General features: G+C 37.9%; 1 protein-coding gene across 1 annotated transcript in view; it reads left to right on the plus strand.

Annotated features, from left to right (window-relative positions):
• SRPX (sushi repeat containing protein X-linked) overlaps positions 1–25,713 on the plus strand; it is a 101,976-nt gene that overhangs the window by 8,701 nt on the left and 67,562 nt on the right. The window lies entirely within an intron of this gene.

Raw genomic sequence — 25,713 nt, forward strand, 5'->3', positions numbered from 1 at the left:
GAGGTAGACACAAGTCTTTCCCTTCATTTGCTCAGGGCCACACAGCCAGTGCATACCTGAGGCAGGATTGGAACTCAGGTCTTCCAGATTCTAGATCCAGCACTCTATTGACTATCCCACATAGCAGCCTTTATGAGATCATTTAGGTTCAGAGGAGTTAAAGAGACAGCATGGTATGAGGAGGGGATGTGGGGGGTGGGAGAGAAACACTGGCTCTGTATTTAGAGGATTGGGTTCAAGTCCCATCTCCAGGACTCTGGCTGGCAAATCACTTAGCCTCCCTGGGTCTCAGTTTCCTCATCTGTAAAATGAAAGCATTGGACTGGATCAGAGATTCTTAACTTATTTTGTGTCATGAACCCCTTTGGCAGAATGGTGAAGCCTATTTACCCTTTCTCAGAATTATGTTTTTAAATGCATAAAATAAAACATAAAAGATTACAAAGGAAACCCACTATATTGAGATACAGATTTACTTTTTCCCATCCAAGTTCATACCCTTCCTTGAAGTCTATCCCTGAACCCAAATTAAGAATCTTTAGGCTAGGTGTCCTGTGAGGTCCCTTCCAACTCTGGATCCATGACCTACTGGGTTCAAATCTCCATTTGGTTAGTACCCATGTAACCTTGGACAAGTCATTTAACCTCTCTGGACCTTGGTTTCCTCCTCTGTAAAATGATCAGACTGAACTCAACTATTCCTAAGGGCCCTTCTAACTCTAAATCTATAATTCTAGGACTCGACCTACCCAAGATCATTCAGATAGTAGTGTTAGAAGCTTCTGTAGAGCTTCTTGAATTCTGTGTGTAATGAAAACTTCTTAGACAAGAGAATGAGCAATGGCAGCCACATCATACCAGTTCCTAGAGAAAGCAACCTTGAGTCCAAGTAATAAAAGTAACCCTTCAAATTAATAAAGTAATTAATAAATTAATAAAATTAATAAAAGTCATCTTCAAGGGGCAGCTCCATAATTTCCACTTGCTATAGGTTTTTTTGTTGGTTGGTTGGTTGGTTGGTTTTTTGCGGGGCAATGGGGGTTAAGTGACTTGCCCAGGGTCACACAGCTAGTAAATGTCAAGTGTCTGAGGTCAGATTTGAACTCAGGTCCTCCTGAATCCAGGGCCGGTGCTTTATCCACTGCGCCACCTAGCTGCCTCTATAGTTTTGTTTTAAGGCACACAGATGCAAACTAACATGCAAATTCTTTCCAGCAGAGATGGTATGTCATTCGTAAAAATAGTCATGGGTATCAAAGCACCCACAGATCTCATTTGATTCTCACAATGGAGTGACGGAAATAACGCAGGCATTATCGCCTCCATTTTACTGATAAGGAAATTAAGGAATAGAGACCAAATGATAGATCAAGATCACAAAGCTAGTAAGTGATGAAGCCTATGTTCAAATTCAGGCCTTCCGACTCCAGTCCAGGACTCTCTTCATCATGCCACATTCTCTCTCTCACATCTCTTTCTATTTTCTCTATAGCACAGTACCTGGCATGTCATTGAAGAAAAGCTCTTTGATGGCAGGAACTGTATGTATGAGTGTTTATATACACATCCATACATTGATATATAGATTATATATGCACGTATATACACACACTAATATATACTAAAGCTAAGTGCTGAGGATATATGTGAGCGTGTTCACACACACGCATAGATGTAGATGTTGTTTGTTGAATTAAATTGTGTAGTAGGGACATTAATCCTAGAGGTGGCCTTGCCCATGTTGCTTAGTCTGGTCTGACTCTTGATGATCCATTTGGGGTTTTCTTGGCAAAGGTACTGGAGTGGTTTGCAATTTCTTTCTCTATTCTTCTTCCTCTTACAGATGAGGAACCTGAGGCAAAGAGGGTTAAGTGACTTGCCCAGGGTCACACTGCTAGGAAGCGCCTGAGGCAAGATTTGAACTCAGGAAGAGTAGTCTTCCTGATTCCAGACCTGATACTCTCTCCACTGTGCCACCTAGCTGCCCCAACTTGAGCATAATAGGTGTAAACAACAATTACTTATTGATGGATTGACTGGAGCAATTTCATGGAATAAAAGTACATCATGGCAAAAGGTACACTATACTCAGAACTGCCAAAATTAATAATCATAAAAATAAGGCTGCAGAGAGCCAGATGAGACCTGTAGCATGCTGACTAGAAGTTCCATTTGGGCAAACAAGTCACAGTATTATTAATTTGTGAGATATTTGGATACGACGACCGGCTAGAGCATTATTCCAGGTGACTTGGAAACTCTCAAGAACTTTTAAGCAGGATTGTCAGATGGAGATTTAAGGGAGGTCTGTGTAAGGAACACCACTTGCTGAGGGGACAGCTAAGCACCCGTTTTCCAAGAAGTAATTGTTTGCACCTGGATGTTCTAGTTTCACAAAGCACTCTGGGCTCTGGACCTCAAGGGATTCATTCCAGAGCCCAATGATTCACTCACCCATCATTTCTTTAGGCCCTGCTGGATGTTTCCTTAGCCAGTGCTCTCCAGGAAGCTGATACATGACTCTGGACATGATGGCTTAGATTAACCCAGAGGTCTGGGGTTATAGATTCCTTGGACAGTTTGATTATTGTTTTTGTTTTTTATTACGTAGAGAAGGGTGGCCCCAAACATAGAGCTGGGAGGCAAAAAGAACTGTTCACTCAGATGGGCCACTTTATTGGAAAAGAAACTTGGAGGTCATCTCACAGAATTTCCTCTGCTCTTCACATTTGCAATATCCCCAGCCCGTCTTGAAATACAGCAGTTGGTTGATCATCTCTTAGAATTATTGGATCATAAATCAGGAGCTGGAAGAGACCTAGAAGACATCTGGTCTAACTGCCTCTCCTATACCTTCTAATTCACTCATTCTCAATGAATATCATTTCAATGCTGATTTTATTTTTTGGCTCCTATAATGGTGATTCTGAATTGCCACTTAACAAAATGTGGTCTAAATGCCTCTTTGGGTTTGATGCTAAGAACCTTTGGGCAGTTTGGCCAAGACCTCAATGTCCAGTGGGCTATGGTAAGGAAGCGGTACCATTTGACCAAGTCTACCCACTTGACTCTCCTACAGAAGTCTACGCCACAAGGAGCTGTGGTCCATATGGGTATTGTGGGTGTTTACATGGGCATTATTCAGAGGAACTGTATCAGACTTGCTGTCAGTGACTAAGCATTGGTAAGACATTGTCTCCTTTTTCTTGGCAAGGTTGATGTTGTAATCCTCTAAAAGGATCTTTTCACTTTGATTTTAGTATATGGCATTTGTTTAGGGCATTCATAGAGTCATTTCCTGATTTCCTGCATACCTTGGGGTATTGGAGCCTTGGACCTATTCCTTAGGTCAGGAATACTCCTTGCCATTTGTCTGCAGTCCCCTGCCTCTCTCCCACTGCTGTTTTCTGGTCATGAAAAAGGAAATGCTTCAGAAAGTCATTCTCAGGTATTATCCTGCAGAACTTGGGGCCAGATCCCATCCAAGGAAATTCTCTTGTGATTTATACATTGTGAGTTGTTTGATCAACTTACTCTCACAGTCTGCATACAGACAGACACCTAAAACAGACTATAGGATTAAAGCCTTGTGGTTAACTCTTATGAAAGAAAATTTTGGCTCAAAATAATGAATTAAAAAATGTGTATAATGACTTGTTTAGGATGTTGTAGGAAGGTTCAAGCTTAAGATGTATATTGGACTAGATTGGACTAATTAAATAGTTAACTCTATGGCCCCTTTAAATTCTGGGACTCTATCTTTCCATAAAATTACAGGAAGATATACACAAACGCACCATCACAATACGCATTTATTAAGTATCTGCTATGTGCCAGGCATTGTACTAAGCTCTGGGGAAATACAGAAAAGCAAAACATAGTCTCTGTCCATAAGGAGCTTACAATCTAATAATGGTGGAAGACATGCAAATAACTTTGTACAAACAAGATATATACAGGATAAATTAGAGGTAATCCATCCCTCCCTCCCTCCCTCCCTTCCTTCCTTCCTTCCTTCCTTCTTCCCTCTATTCCTTCCCTCGCAATGTAGTATGTACATGTTGACTCAGCACTTCACCATTTTATAAATGAGGAAATTGAGGCAAACAGGATTGAGTGATTTGCCCAGGGTCACACAGCTAGTGAGCGTACGAGGCTGGATTTGAACTCAGGAAGATGAGTCTTCCTGACTTCAGGCCCACCACCTAACTACCCCCTAAGTGAAAAGTCTTGGCAAAAGCTCATCTAAGGTATTTCAGTTCACTCTAGCTATTAATTTATAAGATTTTCATGGAAATTTCAGCTATTTTAAAAGAGCCAAACTAGTTTGAGAGACTGATTGCTATCTAGCTAGATAAAATATTTGTTAAGCACTTCATATGTGTCATTAATTGTAAGCATTTGGAGATAGAAGTACAAGCAAGCAAGAAAGCCCCTATCCTCAAGAGGCTTATAATCCAATGGGGGGAGGAGAAAAACATAAAGTAAACCTAGAAGATGAGGAAAGGGAAAGAGAGGGAAATACAGCCTACTAGCAGGTTGTGGAAATGCTGTAGAGACTTGGAAATGGACGAGATTCAGTCAAAGCTGTCAGAGTCCAGGGTATTTCCAGAGGCAGAGTACAGTTCTGATGAGGAGATGATAGCTTGAGTGGAGATGGCATGTCACATAAATGATTATGAAATATTAGAGAATTTGGTTTTAATAGGCACTAGCAATTTTCTTCTGTGATTTCTTATTATATCTGTTGTTTTTTTGGTTGTGGTTTTCAGGAAGTCTGATATTCTGTCTTTTAAAATTATATTTCCATCTATTTTATTAAATATTTCCCAATTACATGTAATATCCATTAATTTTTTGAATTCCAAAATTCTCCCTCTCTTTGAACCCCTCCCCTAAGAAGGCAGGCACTATGATATTGATTATGAGTGTGAAATCATGCAAAACATATTTCTATATTAGCCATATTGCAAAAGAAAACACACCAAACAAGAAAAATAAAGTTAAAAAAGTATGCTTCAATTTGCACTCAGAGTTCATCAGTTCTCTTTCTGGAGATAGATAGCAATTTTCATCCTGGGTCCTTTGGAATTGTCTTGGAACATTGTCTTGATCAGAGTAGCTACATCTTTCCCTATTGATCATCCTTACAATCAATTCAGATGATTCCAGAGGAGAGAGTAAAGCTGGTGACTTTGCACAGCCCTGCTTCACTTAAATCAAATTAACTTGCAAGTCTAGACAGAAACAAAAGAACAATACTTACAATATTGCAGTTACTATATACAATATTCTCTAGGTTCTGCTCACTTCACTTTGCATCAGTACATATAAGTCTTCCCAGGCTTTTCTGAAACCATCAAACTCACCATTTCTTATAGCATCATAGTAATCCATCACAATCATATACCACAACTTGTCCAGCCACTCCCCAATTGATGGGCAACCCCTCAATTTCCAATTCTTTGCCACTACAAAAAGAGTAGCTATAAATAGTTTTGCGCAAAAAGATCAATCACTTTGCTTTTTTTATTTTTTAAGTTTAAGAAGTCCTATCACAGAATGTCAGATGTTGGTCTATGCCTCATTTTTGCCAAACTGCTTTCCAGTTTTCCCAGTGCCTTGCCCCCAAAGCTTGGATCTTTAGGTTTATCAAAAACTACATTACTATGGTAATTTATTATTCTGTATTATTTATCTAATCTATTCCTCTGATCCACCACTCTATTTTCTGGTAAGTACTAGATTGTTTTTATGATTATCACTTTATAATATAATTTGAAATCTGATACCATTAGGCCATTTTCACATTTTTCATTGATTCCTTGATAATCTTGACCTTTTGTTCTTCCAAATGAAGTTTGTTAATTTTTTTCTAGAGCTATAAAATGATTCTTTGTAAGGCATGATGGTGTGGCATTAAATAAGTAAATTAACATAAATAGAATTATAATTTTATTATATTGGTTTGGTCTACGCAAGAGCAATTTTTAGCTCTGTCTATTGCATGAAAAATGTTTTGCAATTGTATTCATATAGTCCCAGGATTTGTCTCTGCAGGTAGACTCTCAAGTATTCTATATCATCTGTAGTTATTTTAAATGGAATTTCTTTATCTCTTGCTGCTGGGTTTTATTGGTGGTATATAGAAATGCTCATGATTTATGTGGGTTTATTTATATCCGCAACTTTGCTAAAGTTGTTAATTGTTTCAATTAGTTTTTTAGTTGATTCTCTAGGGCTCTTGAAGTATACCATTGGGGCAGCTAGGTGGTGCAGTGGATAGACCACTGGACCTGGAGTCAGGAGGACCCGAATTCAAATCCTGACCTTAGACACTTGACACTAATAGCTGTGTGACCCTGGGCAAGTTACTTAACCCCAATTGCCTCAAACATCCGAAGGGAAAGAAGTGTTACTGAGAATGAAGCTACTGATGCCAAGTATGTTTAGTTTCAGGAAGTTTGATGGAAAAAGTGACTTTTTAAACTTTTTATTGATATATTTTATTTTTCCTTTCTAAATATATCTCTCTCACTCTCCTATTAAGCCATCTGTTGTATTAAAGAATAAAAAAAGATAAGTGAAGTAGTTCGGTAAAATTACCCAGTCTATCAACCAAGTCTGACAGTATATATAATGTTCACACTCACACTCTCCCACTTATGCAAAGAAGGGAGGAGGTACAATTCTCATCTTTTCTTTGGGAGCAAAGATTGTTCATTATAGTAATTATATAGGATTCATTTTCATTTTTTTTCTTTCCATTTACATGGGTGTTGTCATCATAAATATTATTTTTGTTAGTTTTACTTAGTTCCCTCTATGATATTTTATGTAAGCCTTTCTCATAATTCTTCATGTCAATAACTTTATGGCACAGTAATATGTAATTACTGTCCCAGGATAGGTGGTACAGTGGATAGCAGGCTGGGTCTGGTGTCCGAAAGACTTCCTAAGTTCAAATACAGTCTCAGACACTCGCCAACTGTGTGACCCTGGGAAAGTCACTTAACCCTGTTGCTTCAGTTCCTCATCTATAAAATGAGCTGGAGAAGGAAATGGCAAACTATTCCTGTATCTTTGCCAAGAAAAATTCCAAATGGGGTAACAAAGAGCTGGACATGACTAAAATGACTGAACAACGGTATTCGATTACATCCACATGCCACAATTTGTCTAACTATTCTCCATTTGTCCATCAGCCCAATAAACATTTATGAAGCGACTACTGTATCCCAGGAACAGCCTAAGCTCTGGAATTTGTTTCCAGTTCTTTGCTACTACAAAAAGTGCTGCTTTGGGTAATTTTCAGCTTTTCTGTCCTTGACTGAGGAGGTAACTTTGAGCTGAATGTATTCTGTTTAATGATGGACTTCTTCCTCATCTTGTGTTGGTGTTGTATCACTTTATCATGTGGCATAGTTAGATTATTTGGGTGTCTATAGGTTTATTTGATTAATTTAATAGTTTAGTTCTTTCACCATTTAGAATAAGGGATCAAGATGCAAAGTCATATAAAATAACGCTGACTTCAAGTCAGAAGATCTGGAATTGAGTCCTGCCTCTTGTGTGATCAGTTGTTTACTTTTTCTTAGCCTCAGTTCCATTACTTGTAAAATGAAGATTATTCTTGCTTCCCCCCCCCCACCCAGCCTGTACACACACTGGCACATAGATAAGCTGTCCTGGCAAACTAGTGAAGCAGCTAACACAGGTTTATTTGTTTCCTTACCTGAAGCTAGAATAAAGCATGATGCAAGTAGGGGGTATCTCAACAAGTACAGACAGATATTCTCTTTTCCTTGAACACATTATAAAATGTCCATCTCTTGCCATCCCTTCTTCCCTCCATTTCTATCATAAGCAAACAAATAAAAATTTGTTAAAATCTGGTGATGTGACTATATACTTGTGTTGTACATTTGAAGTTTGGCTTGCTTCAGTTGCTTATTTTAACAGTTATCATGTATTAACCATTATGACCCATAACATTTTCCTTCTTCCTCCATTCCTAAGACAATGTAAAATAAAGTATATCCCAATTTATAGAACTGCTGAGTTTGTAAAACATTTCTCTCATTAAAGTACCTTTCATTTTAGCAGTAGGAAAAAACCCACATTGACAATAATAATGCTATCACTACTTCTGTCACAGGGTTGTTCTGACAGTATGCCATAATGTGCAAAAAATGGAGATATGATTTTTTTCTGTAGTCTAGAATTAGCATACTAGCCCTTACACTATCTTTGCTTTCCTGCTAAAATCCCTCTATCAAAACATTGGCAGAGACTTTATTAAAATCCCATGTTTATTCTTATGGCTTATTTTTTTTTAAATTTTTAGGAATGCTTGGAATGTTAGACACATGGAAAAGCTTTAGAGACTTAAGAAAAATGGAAAATTAGATGGTATTTTTAACCTGGTTATACAAGGCTCATTACCCAGATTTAAATTAGATAATATATTTAAAGTGCTTTGGAAATGCTAGTTATTATTATCATTAAAGAATAGACTAGGGGGCAGCTAGAGGGCACAGTGGATAAAGCACTGGCTCTGGATTCAGGAGGACCTGAGTTCAAATCCAGCCTCAGACACTTGGCACTGCTGTGTGACCCTGGGCAAGTCACTTAACCCTAATTGCCTGGCAAAAAAAGAGAATAGACTGAAAATATTTTCCCAGCTTGGTATACAGATATACAGTGACTTTATTAAATCCCTGTATTGCATATAATTTTAGGCCTCTGAATCAGAATACTCTAAGGATGGAACTGTGGTGTCATTGGTGTACATTGTACCAATCATAGTCTTCTACACCTTGGTAAATGGTCTTCACCGGTTGTGGAGGCCCAAAAGTCATAACACTATGGCAATTCCTCTGGCAATGAATCTTTCTTGGCCTACCCAGGCAATTTAGCTCATTCAGTAGACACACAGTCTCATTTAGTCCATGCTTCAAGATTGTCCACTTGTTATGGAATGAACTGGAATAAGCATTTATTAAATGCTTATATGCCTGGCACATATTAGGTACTTAATAAATGGTTATTGCTTTTTTGATATGTGCCAGGCAGTGTGTTGAGTATTTTATGGATAGGGTCTCATTTGATCTTAGTTGATTTGGTAGAACCTGTGAGATCTTATGCTCTTCTTGTGTAACTAATAGGTTAGCATTTATATAGCACCTGAACACTTGCAAAGTGCCTTATGTATGTTAACTCACTGGATCCTCATTTCAATCCTGGGAGGTGGATGCTAGTATTATCTTCATTTTGCAGATGAGAAAACTGAAGCTGAGAATTTAAATGACTTGCCCAGGGTAACACAGCTAATAAGTATCTGAGGCAAGATTTGAATGCAGGTATTCTTGACTCTATTCAGTATGTCATACTGTCTATCCTTTAAGATTTTCTCAGGACCATAATTATATACTAGAACTGGACCTTAGTGGAAGGGAAATGCACTTAATAATGAACACACAACCAAGGTCCTATTCTGAGGTTTCATTATGACATGAAGGGGACTGGTGGGTTCTGAGCCCAAAGCCTGTCAACTTCTGACAAGTTGGAAAGATTTTAGGTATGGACCATATGTCTCTTTTTGGAGACTAGCCTTGCTGAGCTCAGAGTCTCATCTTCCAGATGGTCCTTAAGACGATGACTTTTTTGGCCACAGTTACTCTCAAGAGTCATCTGTGGAGTCAGGGGTGTGTGGGGGGGAGAGTGAGGGGGTTGGGGGTGGGGGAGGCTGGTGATTGGCAGAATAGAGGGAATATCTCTGGCAATGAAATCATAGATCCATAAAGTGATGAAATAAAGAAGTAAAGCATAATCTACCTGACACATGCCATTGATAAATTCAAGATAAAAATAAGTAAAAGCAGGTCAGAGTAAGATACACAATACAAGAATGAAGGAGAGAAAAAGAAGACATTTTTTGAAGGGAGATGAAAGGTCTAGATGAATGAATGAAAGATCTTGCTTGAAGCTAGGAAACACTATGATTCTTTTAAAGTTTAGTAAAAAAAAAACACAAAAGGAGGTCATATGAGATTTTTATAGAAACCCTAAAAACCTTAGTGACTTGGAAAAACTTGACCAGAAGCACCCAGCTTCACTCATTTACTGTAAATTTTTGCCTCAAATAACTAGTGGCCAGTGGTTACTTAGCAATCATGCTGAGTGGTTAGTTCCTGTTTCAAAGTACAGTGGTGTCACCCAAGAAAAATGATGTTTCTGCTCAATGGCAGAAAATCTTGTTTTGTAAACCAAGAGTTCATAAAACATTTCATGAGCATTAGCACATTAATCTTTTCAGGGACCTTGTGATATAGAGTGGGTGGGTATTGTTAATTCCTGTTCTACCAAGAGACATATATTACTTGAAGATTATAAATGACTGAACCAAGTTGACAAAGTTACTAAGGGAAAGAGGTCAGATTTGAGTACCCTTCTGATTGATTCTTTCCATTTCATCCATTATCTTCCTCACCCTTGCCTCAAACTTTCACTTTCCGTCTTCCTGACTTCCCTATTATTGTTGAGGGTACCACCATCTTCCCAGTTACCCAGGCTCAAAACGTAGGAGTTATCTTTGATTCTTTCCTGTCTCTCACCCCCTCACATCCAATTTGCAGCCAAGGATTGTCAATTTTATCTTTGTAGACGTCTCTCCTCTATGCCTTCTCTTTTCTGACATCAACCACTACCCTGGTGCAGCCCACCATCCTCTTACTGGAGAGCTGAGGGTGGAGTACCAAACTCTTCCCAATGCCTTCCTTTATAGAGGGCAGAAACTGGATTTCTGGGCCTGACCTCACTCTGTATCTGGCAGCTCTGCTTGTTTCAACTCTTCTGAATAATATATCTCCAACCCTGCTTGTCTGTGTCTCCTCCTCCATCCCCCCACTACCCACCACTTTTCCTCTAGTTCTTGGCATAGTACTCAGCACTTAGTGGGCATGTAACAAATATTGATTGGGTTCTACAACATAATAGTATTACATCCTATGCATAGACCAGAATTTGTTCAGCTATTTCACAATTGATGGTTATCCCCTCAGTTTCAAATTCTTTGACACTAACAAAAAGAGCTGTTATAAATATTTTGTATATATGGGTCCTTTTCCTTTTCTTTTGATCTTTCGAGATACAGAACAATTAGCAATACTACTGGGTTAAAGGTCACAGTTTTAGGCTTTTTGGGTATAGTTCCATTTACTTCTCCAGAATGGTTGACCCAGTTCACAGCTCTACCAATAGTCCATGCTATACCTATTTCTTTTCTATCCCTTCTAGCATTTATCTTTTTTTCCCCCTTTCATGTTAGCCAATGTGATGGGGTAGGAGGTGGGTACTTCAGAATTATTTTAATTTGTTTTTCTCAAATTATTAGTGATTTAGAACATTTTTTTCATATGAATAGCTTTTTGTTTCTTCTGAAAACTACCTGTTTATATTGTTTAAAGTCATTCATCAGTTGGGAATGGCACTTATTTTGATAAATTTGACTCAGTTCACTATATATTTGAGAAATGAGACCTTTTATTCGAGAAATTTATTGTAAACTTCCCTCCGCCTCCCACCTTGTCTTTCTATTTGGCTGCATTGGTTTTGTTTGTGCAGAACCTTTTCAATTTAATGTAATTACAATGATCCATTTTAACTTCTTTGATCCTTTCCATCTCTTATTTGGTCTGAATTCTTCCCTTAACTGTGAATCCGACTATTTTGTATATGGGTATCAATCATTATGTTTAAGTTATGGTCCCCAATTTGTGACCTTATCTTGGTATACATGGGAGATGCTGGTTTCTGCTTAATTTCTGCCACGCTGCTGTCTAGTTTTTTCCAAGCAGTTTTGTCAATAGTGAATTCTTGCCCTCATAGCTAGGCTCTCTAACTTTTCAAAGAATTTCTTAGGCATTTGATGTATTTTTTATTACACTGCTTTAAGATACAAATGTGATTCTTTTGGCTCATGAATAAAAGATTAGACTATTGGGGAAGTATTCTGCTTCCTTCCCTTTATCCTTCCCACCCTCTCCTTTTACCTTCTATTCCTTTTTTCTTCTCTGTCTGTGGACTCAGACCCACCCACATTTTGGGATCAGTTGTGAAAATGGCGGGAAAGCATGAAATGAACTCCTCTTTCAGAAGGTGGTTGGCAAAGTATCAAACTCTATTCTTGCTTCAGGGTCTCCTTTCTGTTACCCAAACCACATCTGGATCCTGACCTTGTGTATTTGGACTGTTACTTTGACCTTGTGTCCTTCAGGATTCTTGCTTGAGTCCTTGACCCCATGTTTTCTTGGAAGCTTTGCTTATGTCCTACACATTCTTCCTTAGTTCAGTGGTCTCCAAACTTTTTAAATCATGTACCCCACTGGTTAAGAAAAACTGAGGCACATACCCCAACGTATAATATTATTTTTAAATCACATACATGGACTTTCTTGGTACTAATGATTAGGTATACAAACTTAAACAAAAATGGAACTTAGAAAAGGAAGAGATAAAGATGGAATAATATTTAATCCTAGAGTCAATAGGAAGCTTATAGAGTCGATTGGTCAGTATCGTGCTTTGGGAAATCACTTTAAAACCTATTTTTTTGTTTTTTTGTTTTTAGTTCAACACATTATTTAATGTCTAGCCTGCTATTTATTGTGGATAAAGATGAGGTTAAAAAAGACCCAGGGTTAGGGATTGGAACTTTGGGGGTCCCTCTGGTTCTCTTAACAAATGTTTAATATAATGGCCTCATAACACTTTCCTTGGTAGGAATAAATAGTATTATATAACATGAATACTTAAAATTTTGGTCATAAACTCTAACTACCATATTAGTTTTTTACTGAAGGACATACCTATTGCCCACTGTAGCAGGTTCTATTATAATGATACAATAATTAGATGAAGATAACCTTGTGAGCTAGAAAGGAATTCTGTAAGCACCAAAGGAATACCCAGTTTAAAAAATAGAGAATGTCAAGGAAATATGGACCATATTTGCCTCTTTAATTGCATGGGCTTCTGAACAATGTTTGACTTTTTTATTTTTTTTTAATCATAAAAGTATTTATTATTTCCCAGTTACATGTAGAGATAGTTTTCCACATTTGTCTTTAAAAGATTTCTAGTTTCAAATTTTTCCCCCTCCTCTCCTCCCTTCCCCTCTTTAAGACAGCAAGCAATCTGATATAGGTTATATATGTACGATCAAACCAAACATATTTCTGCATTAGTCCATACTGTAGAATCAAAGCCAAAGGGAAAAAATCTTAAAAAAGGAAAAACAAAAAGAAATAGAAATAGTATGGTTTAATCTGCTGACCTGTTCTTTAAATAATAATAAACATTTTTATTTAAAGTTCTGAGTCCCCAAATTCTATCCCTCCTTTCCTCCCCCTATCCCCTCCATGAGGCGCTAAGCAATCAGATATAGGTTATACATGTGCAATCATGTAACACATTACCACATTAGTCATTTTGTATAAGAGAACTTGAATAAAAGAAAACAATGAAAGTGAAAAATAGCATGCTTTAGTCTGTGTTCAGTCAATATCAGTTCTTTCTTTGGAGGTAGATAGCACAGGAAAATCACTTTGGCAGCAATGTAGAGCAGTGAAGAGACTAGGAACTTGCACTGAAGAAGGAGGGGTTGAAATTGAGGAGTATTGGGAGATAACCGTACTTGTGGTTGGTTTGGAGACAAATAACATGAATGACTGTTTTGTGGGATACAACCCATCTTCCTATCCTCTAACTGGTAGATGGCATACTTCTTAGAATCAGGCTCGTGGAAATGATAGCAATTCTCTTTATTCTGGGATTATAGATCCTTCTTCCTAACACCTTTGCACCAGTTTCCTGCCTGTAACTCCCAGTCCTGCGATTATTTAGCCAAACTTCTGATTCCTTTGGTCTCCCTTACCCTACTGCTGTCCAAGTCACAGTATGACACCAATTAATTTTAAACAGACATAGAAATAGCTTTAACTGTACTCTGGTGGTGGCTCAGTTTCACAAATAAATTTCTTTTTAATGTCCAAATTCTGTTTTTTTCTTAACCCACAATATTAGTAGACTCTTTTGAAGTGCTTTGTTTAAAAAAAATAAAATTTAATCAATTATCAATGATAGGGATTATACCTCTGATTTCATTGCTGTTGAAAACTCTGGGAGAGGAAATTCTCTCTACCAATGCATGTTAGCACCTTCTATGTTCCTTATGGTCTTAGAGAGCTGCCTAGAACTTTGAAAGTTTAAATGACTTGCCCACAATAACACAGAAGTGTCAGCATAGGATTTGAACCCACGTTTTCCTGGCTTTGAGGCCTATCGACTATGCCATACTGCCTCTTCAATAACAATACACATCTTTGACATCCATGGACAAAGCTGGCAATTTAATTATGATTGAAATAATAATAAAAGCACACAGATTCTCATTGGTAGTACTATATAGAACAACTTTCTACTCTCTACATCCCCACTCCCATCTTTATGGTTACATTGCTAGGCTCATTTTCCTATGTATCAATACTATGCTTTTGTCAACTTCTCCATCTGTCCTTTCTATTTCATGTCCTTTTATTTGCTCCTTTTCCCCATTTAGAATATAAAGTACTTGGGAGGAGTGGTTGTTTCGTTCTTGACATCAGCTCCTAGCATAGTGCCTGGAACATACATAGATGCTTGTGGGTTGATTGATAGCTAGCTTGATGTTGCTGCTATTGGAAATTATAGGGGGTTTGGTTTGTTTGGTTTTAGTCGATCAGGTTTCTCTCTCCCAGTATTACAAATCTCATTTATGTTTCAACCATGCAGCTTGGTAGGGCAGCAGACAGAGTGCTGAGCCTCGAATCAGAAAGACTTTAGTTCAAATCCCCTGCTCCCTGACCTTGAGGAAGCCATTTAATCTCTGTCTGCTACATTTTTCTCAGCTATAAAAGGAAGCCAATAGTAGCCCCTACCTCATAGGATCCAGTTGTAAAGTGCTTCATAAATTTTAAAGTGCTATAGAACTGCTAGGTATTTTTTACTTACCTTTTGCATAAAGGGAATATTACCTTCTCAGAGGTTTTGCTATTGTTGTTGGGTTATTTCAGTCATATATGACCTCTTTGTGACCCCATTTGGGGTTTTCTTGCAAAGATAACCAGAATGGTTTGCCTTTTCCTTTTCCAGCTCATTTTACAGATGAGAAACTGAGATGAACAAGGTTAAGTGACTTGCCCAGGGTCACACATCTAGTGTCTGAGGCATCTATTGAGATAATCATATGATTTTGGTTAGTTTTCTTATTGATGTGGTTGATTATGTTATAGTTTTCCTATGTTGAACCAGCCCTGCATGCCTGGTATAAATTCCCACCTGGTCATAGTGTATTATCCTGGTGATTACATTGCTGTAATCTCCTTGATAATATCTTATTTAAGATTTTTGTATCAATGTTCATGAGGGGAATTGGTCTATAATTTTCTTTACCTGTTTTGGCTCTGTCTGGTTTTGGTATCAACACCATATTTTTGTCATAAAAGGAATTCATTAATGGCTTCTTCAATTTCTTTTTCTAATATGGGCTTATTTAAGGATTTTATTTCCTCTTCAGTTAACCTGGGCAATTTGTATTTTTATAAATATTTATCCATTTCATTTAGGTTGTCAAATTCCTTGGCATACAGTTGGGCAAAATAGTTCCTAATTATTGCTTTAATTTCCATTTCATTGGGGGTGAAATCACCCTTTTCATTTTTGATACTGGTAATTTGGTTTTCTTCTTTCTTTTTTTAAATCAAATTAACCAATGGTTTATCCATTTTATTGTTTTTTTTTTCATAAAACCAGGTCTTAGTTTTATTGATCAATTCTATAGTTTTATTGCTTTCAATTTTATTCATTTCTCCTTTAATTTTCAGGATTTCTATTTTAATGTTTAATTGGGGATTTTTAATTGGTTCTTTTTCTAGCTTTTTAGGTTGCATGCCCAAATCATTGATCTCCTCTTTCTCTTTTTATTGATATAAGCATTTAGAGACATAGAATTTCCCCTCAGCACTGCTTTGGCTGGCATCCCATGGATTTTGGTATGTTGTCTCATTATTGTCATTCTCGTGGATGAAGTTATTGATTGTTTTTATGATTTGTTTGACCCACTCATTCTTTTTTTAAAAAATGGGTCAATGAGGGTTAAGTGACTTGCCCAGGGTCACACAGCTAGTAAGTTCATGTGTCCTGAGGCCGGATTTTAACTCAGATCCTCCTGATCCAGGCTGGTGCTTTATCTATTGTACCACTTAGCTGCCCCTGACCCACACATTCTTAGATGAAAGATTAGTTAGTTTCCAATTAATTTTCAGTCTACCTAGTCCATGGCTCTTTATTATAGGTAATTTTATTGCATCATGATCTGAGAAGGATGCATTTACTATTTCTGCCTTTCTAAATTTGACTATGAGGTTTGTGTCCTAATACATGGTCAGTTTTTTAATACATGCCATGTACTGCTGAGAAAAAGGTATATTCCTTTCTATCCCCATTCAATTTTCTCCACACATCTATCATATCTAACTTTTCTACATTCTTTTTACCTCTTTAACTTCTTCTTATTTATTTGTGGCTAGAGTTATCTAATTGGTGAGAGGAGAAGATTCGATCCCCCCACTAGTATAATTTTGCTGTGTATTCCTCTTGTAACTCCTTTAACTTCTCTAAAGAATTTGGGGATGCTATACCACTTGCAATACATGTTTAGTATTGATATTACTTCATTATCTATAGTACCTTTTTAGCAAGATGTAGTTCCTTCTTTATCTCTTTAATTAGATATATTTTTGCCTTTGCTTTGTCTGAGATAAAGATTGCTACTCCTACTTTTTTTACCTTCAGCTGAAGCATAATATATTCTGCTCCAACGTTTTTACCTTTTACTCTGTGTGTATCTATCTGCTTCAAATGTGTTTCTTGTAAACAGCATATTGTAGGATTCTGGTTTTCAATCCACTCTGCTATTCGTTCTGTTTTATGGCAGAGTTCATGCCATTCACATTCCCAGTTAATAATACTGTCTATCTCCCACCATTCTATTTACCCTCTTTGTACTTCCCCACTTCTTTCACCCTATTCCTCCTCACCAAACGTTTTGCTCATACCCCTGCCTCCCTCAATCTGCCCTCCCTTTTATCAGCCCCCTCCATTTTCTTTACCCTTTTCTCCTTAGCTTCTGACCTCCCTTCTATCAGTGCACCCTTTCCCCCCTTGCCCTTTTACTTCCCTAAAGAATAAGCTAAATTTTTTATCCAAATGAAACATATATGTTATTCCTTTTTTGAACCAAATCTGATGAGAGAAGGGTTTGAAACAATGCTCCAACCTTCCCTTCTTTCCCTCTATTGTAATAGGTTTTTTGTACCTCTTCATATGATGTAATTAACCACATTCCACCTCCCCTTTCTCTTCTCTCCATAAACTCCTTTTTCACCCATTAATTTTCTTTATATCATCACATCAAAGAAAATTTATATTTATGCCCTCTATGTATACTCCTTCAGGTCTGTCCAAATAGAGATACAGTTCTCAAGAGTTATAAGTATTATCTTCCCATGTTGGATGTAAACCAGTTAACCACATTGAATAACATTTTTCCCCCATTTACCTTTTAAACTTCTCTCTGAGTCTTGTATATTAAGATCAAATTTTCTATTCAGTTTTGTCTTTTCATCAGGAAACCTTGAAAGTCTCCTATTTCATTGAATGTCCATCTTTTCCGCTAAGAGAACAATCAGTTTTTGCTGATAGTCTTCATCCTTGGTTGCAATCCAAGTTCCTTTGCCTTCTGAATATCATATTCTAAGCCTTGTGATCCTTTAATGTTGAAGTTGCCAGGTCCTGTGCAATCCTGACTGTGGCTCTATGACATTTAAGATTGCTTCTTTTTGGCTGCTTGAAGTATTTTTCTCCGTTCATCTGAAAATTCTGGAATATGGGTACAATATTCCTTGGAGTTTTTCTTGGGGGTCTCTTTCAGGAGGTGATTGGTGGAGTCTTCAATGATAATTTTTATCCTCTGATTCTATAATATCAATAAAGTTCTCCTTGATAATTTCCTGGAATATGGTGTCTAGACTCTTTTTCTGATCATAGCTTTCAGGTAGTCCAATAATTCTCAAATTGTCTCTTCCGGATCTATTTTCCAGGTCAGTTGTCTTTCCAATGAGGTATTTCACATTTCTTCTATTTTTTTCATTCTTTTGGTGCTATTTGACTGATTCCTGGTTCTCATGGAGTCATTAGCTTCCATCTGTCCAATTTGAATTTTTACGGCATTTTTTCTTCAGTTAGATTATGTACCTCCTTTTCATTTGGCCAAATGAATTTTTTAAGGAATGTGCTTCCTTTACCAACCTGCTGATTCTTTTTTCATAATTTTCTTGTGTTGCTTTTATTTCTCTCCCCATTTTTTCTCTACCTCTCTCAAATGATTTTGTTATTCTTCTTTTTTTTTTTTTTTTAGTGAGGCAATTGGGGTTAAGTGACTTGCCCAGGGTCACACAGCTAGTAAGTGTTAAGTGTCTGAGGCCAGATTGAACTCAGGTACTCCTGTCTCCAGGGCCAGTGCTCCTATCTACTGTGCCACCTAGCTGCCCCTCAATTGATTTTTAAAATCCTTTTTGAGCTCTTCCAAGATGGCTTTTTGTTTTTGAGGACCAATTCCTTTTCCCTCTTGAGGCTTCACATGTGGGTGATTTGAGAGTATTGTTCTCATCTGAGTTTCTGTTTTGCTATTCCCTGTCTACACAGAAGCTCTCAGTAGTAAGAGCCTTCTTCTGTTTCTTACTCATATTGCAGCTATTTTTTTTTTAAAGTTGAGGTCTGCTTCTGGGGCACAAGGGTCACTGTTTTCAAGCTTCTTGTGCTGGGGGATAGGGGCTGTGTCACTGGCTTTCTACTCTGAGGCCTCTATGGCTTATAGATTTCTCACTGTGCTGGGCTTGCTCCCTGTGCTTGCTCTAGGGGCACTGGGATGGCCAGGTCATGGCTGTCCTGGTGGGTGGACCTTCAGGCTGGAAGTCCTGCCCTCTCTACTGGTGCTGGGTGCACCTGCTGCACCAGCAGCTTGCTGAGGCCAGGATCAGGGAGCCTCATTGCTCCACTGTGGCCAAGAGCTTCCTGCTGACTTGCCCAGAACCCCCTCCATGCTGCATGGTGCTGTGAGCTACACTGTGCTTCCTCTTTGACCAAGTGAGACCAAAACCTTTCTGAAGTCTTCTAAATTATCTCAAGTTGGAAGATTGTGTCTCTCTGTCTTTTTGTAGGTTATATATTTTCAGAATCTGTTTAGGAGGCTTGATTTTAATGTTTTTTGAGGAAAACTTGGGAGAGCTCAGTGGCAATTTCCTGGCTTCTCCCCACCATCTTGTCTCTGCCCAATAACATTTATTGTTTTAAAATTATGGATTTTTTCAAATAAACAAAAAAAATCTTCTCTCCCACCCACCTCAACCCTCCAATTTAGAATGAAGAAAAGCAGAACCTTCTGTACAAACATATATAGTTGGAAAAAATAAATATCTTCACTGGCCACATCCAAGGTATATCACATTCAGTACTCTGAGTACTTCTCCTCTCTGTCAGGAGTTGGGAAACACGTTTCATAATGAGTCCTTTGAAATCATGGCTGGTTATTACGTTGATCAGAATTCCTCATTATTTTAAAGTTGTTTGTCTTTATACCACAATGTTGTCATGGGTATAAATTATACTGCAGGTTTTGTTTATTTCACTCTGTATCTGTTTCATACAAATCATCTCAGGTTTGTCCAAAGCCATCCCTTTCATAATTTCTTATGGCACAGTTGTATTCCATCATATTTATATGCCATATTTTGTTCATCATTCCCCAATTTATGGGCACTTAATTATATTCTCATTCTTTGTCATCTTAAAAAGAGCTATAAAAATTTCTGTATATGCTTAGGTTGTTTTGCTTGGGTCTAACCCCTCTCTTTATTTTTCCTCTTTCAAATTCTGTTCTCCTTTCTCCTCTTCTGTCCTATTTCTCTTTTGAGTGAAATATATTTTTGTACCCAACTGCCGTGTATGCATATTCTTCCTTCCTTTGACTAATTCAGATCAGAGTGTTTGTATAGATATGTACTTGCAAAACAATTATGTAAGATTAGTTTTCCCCCAACCTCCCGTGCCTCCCTTTCCCAGATATTACTCTTCTTTCTATTAATCTTTTAAGGTTATCTAGACATAGTATTAAATACTCCTGGATCTTGATTGATTGGACTTCTTCTGAGGATGTCATCCTGAGGATGACCAGGATTCAGAAGGAACACATTTATCATCTGCCCATATTGTATTGCAAATGGTTTAGTCCTTGTTTAATCTGCTCATTGGTTTCCTCATGTTTACATTTTTATATTTTCTCTTAACTCCTGTATTTGATTTTCATAGTTTCTTGTTGCTTTGATCTTTCATCAGGAATACTTGGAAGTCTTCCATTTCATTAAAGTCCCATTTCCCTCCCTTGTAGCATGATACTCAGTTTCTGTGGGGTAGTTTATTCTTAGCTGTAATCCTATACCCTTTGATTTCTGGAATATCGTATTCGAAGCTCTCTGCTCCTTCAGAGTGGTAGCTGGTAAATCATGTGTGCACCACAAACTTTGATTTCTTTTTGACTGCTTCTAGTAATTATTTTTTACCTAGATTTTGGCCATACTCTTCCTGGGAGTTTCATTTTTGTTTTTTTCCTTATTTAAAAAAAAATATTTTATTTCCCCCCAATCACATGTTATAGCACCTTTTTTAACATTCATTTTAAAAGTTTGGAGTTACAACTTCTATTCCTCCCTGAGATGGTAAGCAATCTGAAATAGGTTATACATGGTGCAACACACCTGTACAACATGTTCCATGTTAGTCATTTTTGTGAAGAAAACTTGAACAAAAAAAAAAAAGGAAGAAAAGTGAAAAATAGTACATTTGGTCTAGATGCAAACTGGATCAGTTCTGGTCTCTGGAGGCAGATAGCATTTTTCATCATGAGTCATTTGGGATCATCTTGGATCATTGTATTTCCGAGAATAGCTAAGACATTCACAGTTGTTTATCATACAATATTGCTGTTACTGTGTACAATGTCCTCTTAGTTCTGCTCACTTCACTCTGCATAAAATCATGTAAGTTTTTCCAGGTTTTTCTGAAATAATCCTATTCATCACTTCTTATAGCATGATAATATTCCATTACAATTATACACTATAATTTGTCCAACCATTCCCTAATGGATGGGTATCCCCTCAATTTCCAATTCTTAGCCACCACAAATATTTTTGTACAAATATGTTCTTTTCCCTTTAAAAAAATCTACTTGGGATACAGACCTAGTAGTGGTATTGCTAGATCAAAGGATATGTACAATTTTATAGCCCTCTGGGCATTGTTCCAAATTATTCTCCAGAATGGTTGGATCAGTTCACAACTCCACCAACAGTGCGTTAATGCCTCTGTTTTCCACATCCCTTTCAACATTTATTATTTTCCTTTTCTGTCATATTAGGCAATCTGAAAGATGTACGTTGTTTTACCTCAGAGTTATTTTAATTTGTATTTCTCTAATCAATAGTGATTTAGAGCATTAAAAAATATGACTATATATCGCTTTGATTTCTGTCTGAAAACTGCCTGTTCATATCCTTTGACCTTTTATCAATTTGGAAATGACTTGTATTCTTATAAATTTGACTCATTTCTCTATATATTTGAGAAATGATGCTTTTATCAGAGAAACTTGCTATAAAATTGGGGTTCTTTCAAAAAGGTAACAAGTGGATTTTTTTCTGTTTCTGCTTTACCCTCAGGTTCTAGGAGATCTGGACAGTTTTCATTTAAGATTTCTTGCAATATGATGTCTAGACTCTTGATTAATTTTCAGGTAGTGCAATATTTTTTCAGTTTTTTTTCTCCTTCATCTGTTTTCCTGGTAACTTGTTTTGCTATGGGATAGCTTACATTGTCTTCTATTTCTTTTCAGCCTCTTGACTTTGTTTCAATATTTCTTGTTGTCTTATGGAGTCATTAGCTTCCATTTGGCCTATAGTTAACCCTTTCACATCACAACTTTCCCTATCATGGTTTCAATATATCATGGGTTGCCATAAAAATAAAATGGAAATTTTGGGGAGTTTTGTAGAAGCTGCAGATGAGATGCATAGGCTAGCAGACAATCAAAGAGCCTATGACCAATTATTTAACCCAAATTATACAATAAGGTGCGGTAAAAACCCAATAATGGAAAAAGAAAAAAATCAGGCTTCTTCTCTGGTATTAAGGGAGGGCCAAACATTTTACCAATTTTTCCTTCCTTAGCTTTCATTTCTTTTCAGAAATTTTCTATTAGTGCTTTCATTTCATTGATTACCTCCCCCCATAATTTTTTTGCTCTTAAAAACCCCAAAAAACTCCCCTCTTGCTTCATCTCTTTCAGGAATTCTAGTTAAGATTGTGTTTGAGCTGTATTTTTATTTGAAGCTTTGCTTGTAGATGTTTTGGAAGTCAGTCTCTTTTTCTGTGTTTGTTCTTGAACACCTGTTATGATATTAGCTTTTAAAAAATTTAGGGGCAGATACGTGTGCGCAGTGGATAGAGTACCGGCCCTGGATCAGGAGGAACCTGAGTTCTAATCCGGATTCAGACACTTAACACTTACTAGCTGTGTGGACTCTAGGCAAGTCACTTAACCCCCAATTGCCTCACCAAAAATAAATGGGTATGATGCGTCCCCCCTTTTTTGCTCCTTCTTCCAGCCCCATTCCTGACTTCAAACTTTATGTCAGGGCTGGGCTCTGCCATACTTCTAGAGAAAATCTCCAGGTTGGTCCTTCTATGTTTTTCTTGGGAATATTGAGTGTTATGTTATTCCATGATCTCAGAGATAGCCTGGGCTGGGCACCTGCAAGGGTTTCATTGCTTCCAAAGTGACCTAATTTGGGCAGGGTCTAATCACCCCGCCTCCCCTGGTCTGAGCTTTGTAAGTTACTGACCTGGGTTTGAATTTGTATTTCCCCCCTATTGGTCAACTGGGAAGCTCTGATGGTTTAGAGTAACATATTTGCTGATTCCTCTTTGGTTTGAGAATCCTGCCCTAGTTATTGCTCAAGTAACAGATTGGGCTCAAAGATGGAACTGAGACCCTGATCTGCTCCTGGGACCTAAGACACACTGCTGCTGCTTGCTTCTGAACTTGTTCCTTTTCAGTACACTGCCCATGATTTTCTATCATTCTGCTGGAATCCTGGGCTGCACATCCCCTTTTCAGTCTGCCCTGGATATGTGACTTGAACCTGGGTAGTGGTCAGCAAAACTTCCAGTTCCCATCTCACCTCCCTAGGATGGATCTGAGACCTCCTTTTGTCCTGGTTTACAGCTATTCCCTGGATGCTAGAGTGCTCCCTGCCCAGCATACTTGTGGCCTTGCCCCTTTCCTAGTGTCTGCAAATGAGTCAGTGTGATTTTTTTTTTCTTGAATTTTCCCATAAGGATTTGGTCTTGTTAATTTTCTAGTTCTGTTTGGAGGAAATTTTTTCCCCCTGGGGTGGGAGGGAAATGGGAGGAGCTTGCTAAACTGCTTCCTGCTACTCCACCATTTTGGCTCCACCTTTGAACATTTATGAAGTGCCTGCTGTATACTAGGCACTGTGCTGGATGTTAGAGATCCAAAGATAATGAAACAAAGAGCTTGCATTCTAATTGGAAAGAAGGAAAGAAAATGCTATAACATGGACAGGACAAATGTAAAAGTTGGTAAGTACATAAACTTTAACTGAGAGTTTCTGGAGAGCAGAGATAACAATTCAACTGTAATGCAGAAATGGTATCTGAGGAAGTTATAAGAACCAACCAGCCTTGGTTACCAGGTAGTATATCAAAGAGAATGGCTATTTTAGATTTAAATAAGCCTGATTCCAAGGGAAGAGAGCCTAGTGACAGTGTGGTAGCAGAGAAGCCATTCATTCATTCATTCAATAAACAGTGATCAAATATTTACCATTTTTCTTACACAGTGTTAGACACTGGAGATGCTTTCTGCATGATGACTTCACTAAGCTCCCTCAGTGTGCTTTTTTAGGTTGAGCTAAGAAACACATCAACAGGGAATAGTCAGTTGCTAATACTCTCTCCAGTTACCAATGATTTCTCTTCTTCTTCTTATGGGGCAATGAGGGTGAAGTGACTTGCCCAGGGTCACACAGCTAGTAAGTGTCAAATGTCTGAGGTCAGATTTGAACTCAGGTCCTCCTGAATCCAGGGCTGGTGCTTTATCCACTGAGCCACATAGCTGCTTCCCCCGCCCCCCCCAATTATTTCTTAATTGCCACATGCAATGACTTTTTCTCAGTCCTCATTCTTTTTAGCCTCTCTGCAGCAAAGGACACTAATGAACACCCTTTCCTACTGGATATTCTCTCCTTTCCAGATTTTCATGATGCTGTATTCTTTTGTTCTTTTTATTCTTCTTGTCTGACTACTCTTTTCAAGTCTACTTTGCTGGTTTTACATCCATGTTGTTCCCACTATCTGTGGGAACACCCAAAAAGTCTGATTTGTTTTTATCATATCATTGTCTTGCCCTGCCTTCTCTTCCATTTATACACACACTCAGTGACATCATTAGCTCCTGGTAAATGGTAAATGGCAAATATTTGATCACTGTTTATTGGATGAATGAATGAATGGCTTCTCTGCTACCACACTGTCACTAGGCTCTCTTCCCTTGGAGTCAGGCTTATTTAAATCTAAAATAGCCATTCTCTTTGACATACTACCTGGTAACCAAGGCTGGTTGGCTCTTATAACTTCCTCAGATACCATTTCTGCATTACAGTTGAGTTGTTATCTCTGAGGATTTAATTGTCAACTTTACACTAATGACTAGTTAGTCTATATATTCAGCCACAATCTCTCTCTTAACTTCCTGTCTGTATCACATGACCATGTGATGTTTCACACTAGATTTCTCATTGAATTTCTCATGGAACTAGAATTCTCAGACTAAATATGTCCACAACAGAACTTCTTCTCTTTCGCCAAAACCTATCCATCTATGAATTTTTGTTTCCATGGGGAGCATCATCTTTCACCAACCCAGGTTTACAACTCTGAAGGCATCCCTCACTTCTCCTTTCCCTCACCCACTATATTCAGTCACCTATCATCCTGCATCCATCTTTTCTCTTCACTCATACACCCATCACGTAGTTCAGGTCTCATAACTTCTTCAAAGGACTATTATAATTGGTCTTCTGCTTTGAGACTCCTCCCTCTCCAATCTGTGTTCCACCTAACTGCCCAACTTTGACCAGTCTCTTCCCCAGGCCTGGAAACTCCAGTGTCTCTCTATTGCCAGGCGTCTTGACCTATGTCTTGCCACTGGACTCCACTGACTTTGCAGGAGAGAGTGAAGCTGATGACTTTACATAGCTCTACCTCATTTAAATCCAGTTCACTTGCAAATCAAGGCATCCCCCTCCTGATATCATTAGTCCTCTTCCATAATGAAGGATGAACAACAATCACAGGATCAAATGTAGCTTCCTCTGTTTGGTGTTTAAAGTCCTTCATGAACTAGCTCCATTTTACTTTTATAGCTTTATTACTTATTACTCCCCTTCACACACTCCACAGTCCAGCCATATGATT

Source organism: Dromiciops gliroides, chromosome 3 (genome assembly GCF_019393635.1).
Source record: "Dromiciops gliroides isolate mDroGli1 chromosome 3, mDroGli1.pri, whole genome shotgun sequence".
Classification (NCBI taxonomy): domain Eukaryota; kingdom Metazoa; phylum Chordata; class Mammalia; order Microbiotheria; family Microbiotheriidae; genus Dromiciops; species Dromiciops gliroides.